The following is a 3,436-nucleotide window of genomic DNA, read 5'->3' as shown; positions in this document are numbered from 1 at the left end:
TTCAGAAATTCACAAGCCTCTTCATTAGATATTTCCCCTTTATCTCCATGATTATGCAACAGGTCATTCAGATTGGCATCTAGTTCATCTTCTACAGGGATATATGCTTTCTCTTTTCCTTTATCTTTGGCTAAGGCTTTTTCAGCGTTTGAGGGAACATAGACACGTCCACTTCTGGTTATCCGACTATGCCCAACAACATTGGTGACTTCTATATGTTGCTTAGTTGTTTCTGAATTCTCTCCACTATAGATCCATGGTACCGCTTTATCTGTTTTGTAAGGGAAAGGTTGTGGTTTCTCTTCTGCTGCAGGCCTCAGAACAGGCTCCATCCTACTTATGACTAGCACCCATCAAGTTATTTGTGGGTGTAACTGAGCATTATCCGGAATGTTCAATACAGGTTCATATCGAGTAATTGATGGCCTCATAGTCCTTCTCATGTCTTCCTCACTTCTAGTGGTAGCGTTAACAGCTTGATACGAAGGCCCCCTCTCTATTGTGATCAACCTCATATCCAACATTTTCTGCAACAAGATCTTAAATTCTGGACACTCCTCTAGGGTATGACTCACTTCGCCATGCAACTCACAACCAGTTGAAACTTCATCTTCCACCATCCCATACTTGCACATCTCTTGAAAAATTACCCTCATGGGGGTTTTTACTTCATTAACCTCCCAAACGAATGCTTTACCTTGAGCCTCCTCTACAGCATTCACCCCCTGATTACCATGATTAGGTAATGGATTTCTGTCCACGTCTGGCACAGTAGGCTTGAAATGTAGTTGTTTGGCATTGATTAGGTTTTGCACCTTATGCTTCAAAGCCTTACAATGTTCGATAGAGTGGCCAATGACTCCAAAGTGGTACTCGCAGGTAACATTGGGATTAAACCAAGCCCGAGGTGATTCAGGCACCTATTCCTATTATAGGGCTTATCATTCTCTCCCTTAAAAGATGATTGTATAGTTCTGCATAAGATATAGGTATGGGATCGAATTGTGGGCTCTACTTTCGGGATTCAGGTAATTGCGGTTTTGGGTTTGATTTTGGTTGTGGTTTTGACGGGGTTGGTAGGGTTGTGTTTGGTTATAGTTTTGGCGGGTTTGGTTGTTGTTATTGTGGGCTATGTAGTTGGGTTGTGTGGAAGGTGTCGCAATGTATGAGGCCTGGTATTTAGGGTTTTGGGCTTTGTATCCCTTCGGCTCAGTGAACACCGCGAGTGCTTCTCCTTCCTTCTTCTTCATAAAGTTGGACTTCTTGCCTGTGCCTGATTTGGGCTGTTCTACTAGCAGCTTTCCACTCCTTGTGCGTCCTTCTATTTTCTCCCCAACCTTAATGAGTGCATTGAAGCTCGATGCAACACTTCCCACCAAGCAATCATAATAGGGCTCCTTCAAAGTATCCACGAAGATAGACAAATGTTCTTCCTCCTCCAACCTAGGTATGACTTGTGATGCCAAAGCTCTCCAGCGTTGGGTATACTCCTTAAAGCTCTCCTCTGGTTTCTTGACCATGCTCTGAAGCTGGGCCCTGTCGGGGGCAGCATCTTCATTATACTTATACTGCTTCATGAAGGCATTCGATAAATCGACGAAAGTTTTAATCTGAGCCTTCTCTAATCGGATGTACCAGCCCATGGTTGCCCCTGTCAGACTATCTTGGAAGCAATGAATCAACAATTTATCGTTTTCGTGATGAGCAGTCATCTTCCTGGCGTACATATGCAAATGACTTTTCGGGCAGGAAGTATCGTCGTACTTCTCGAAATCAGGAGTTTTAAATTTTGGTGGAAACACCACATCTGGTACTAGGCACATCTCAAATGCATTTTTTACATCAGGAAAGTTGGTGCCCTCAATGGCCCTTAGTCTCTCTTTAATAAGCTTCAGCTCTGCCTTTTCTTGGCTTGAGGAGTCACTTGGGGTACCCTTGTTTATCTTAGTTTCAGCCTGGTGGCTTGTGGGCTTGCCTTTAGGTGGAAGATCATGAGTAGGATCTTCGTCTTGCTCGTCGTCGTCTTCCTCAGCAAAATCTTGTTCCTCTTGACCATCAGTAGTGTCTTCATACCTTATGACAACACCCTTATGACGGTTGGTCCCAGTAATTGCCTTTGGAGCCACCTTTTGTACGGGTTGTGGTTGTTTGGTACCTAGGGCAGTGGTATTTCTTATCAAGAACCAAGTTCTTATGGCGAGCATCACTTTGGCTTATCAAACAACTGAATTGTTTCTGGCGCCTTCACCTCAAATCTTTCCCATCTTCTTTTATCCAAACACAAGTTATTTCCGCTGCTTAATCTCAAAGGCTTTACTCCACCGTAAGCCTAGGCCATACACCAGCCAAGATAGATCATTTCAAGAGCCTTTTACCCAAGAACTTCACATCAATAAGGATGAGGATGAGGATGGGGAGGAGGATGAGGATGAGGAGGAGGATGAGGATTGGATGAGGATGAGGACGAGGATGAGTATGAGGAAGAGGATGAGGAAGAGGATGAGGATGAGGATGAGGATGGGGAAGAGGATGAGGATGAGCATGAGCATGAGGAAGAGGATGAGGATGAGGACGAGGATAGCATGAGGATGAGGGTGAAAATGAGGATGAGGATGAGGACAAGGATGAGGATAGGATGAGGACAAGAATGAGGATGAGGATGAGGAAGAGGATGATGATGAGGATGAGGATTGTATAAGGATGAGGATGAGGATGAGGATGAGGAAGAGGATGAGGAGGACGATGAGGATGAAGATAGGATGAGGATGAGGATGGGATGATGATGAGGATAAGGAAGAGGATGAGAATGAGGATGAGGATGAGGATTGCATGAGGATGAGGAAGAGGAAGAGAATGAGAATGAGGATGAGGATTGTATCAAGATGAGAATAGGATAAGGATGAGGAAGAGGATGAGGATGAGGATGATGATGAGGATAGGATGAGGATGAGGAAGATGAAGAGGATGACGATGATGATGAGGATAGGATGAGGATGACGACGAGAATGAGGATGAAGATGAGGATGAGGATGAGGATTAGGAAGAGGATGAGGATGAGGATGAGGATAAGGATGAGGATGAGGATGAGGATGAGGATAAGGATGAGGATGAGGATGAGGATGAGGATAAGGATGAGGATGAGGATGAGGATGAGGATAAGGATGAGGATGAGGATGAGGATGAGGATAAGGATGAGGATGAGGATGAGGATGAGGATAAGGATGAGGATGAGGATGAGGATGAGGATAAGGATGAGGATGAGGATGAGGATGAGGATTAGATGAGGTTGAGAATGAGGAGGAGGATAGGATGAGGATGAGGATTGGATGAGGGTGAGGATGAGGATGATGAGGAGGAAGAGGATGAGGATGAGGATGAAAATGAGGATTGGATGAGGATATGGATGAGGATAAGGAAGAGGATGAGGATGAGGATG

Source organism: Lupinus angustifolius, chromosome LG09 (genome assembly GCF_001865875.1).
Source record: "Lupinus angustifolius cultivar Tanjil chromosome LG09, LupAngTanjil_v1.0, whole genome shotgun sequence".
Taxonomy (NCBI): domain Eukaryota; kingdom Viridiplantae; phylum Streptophyta; class Magnoliopsida; order Fabales; family Fabaceae; genus Lupinus; species Lupinus angustifolius.
The sequence above is the reverse complement of the archived record's forward strand: the minus strand, read 5'-3'. Positions refer to the sequence as shown.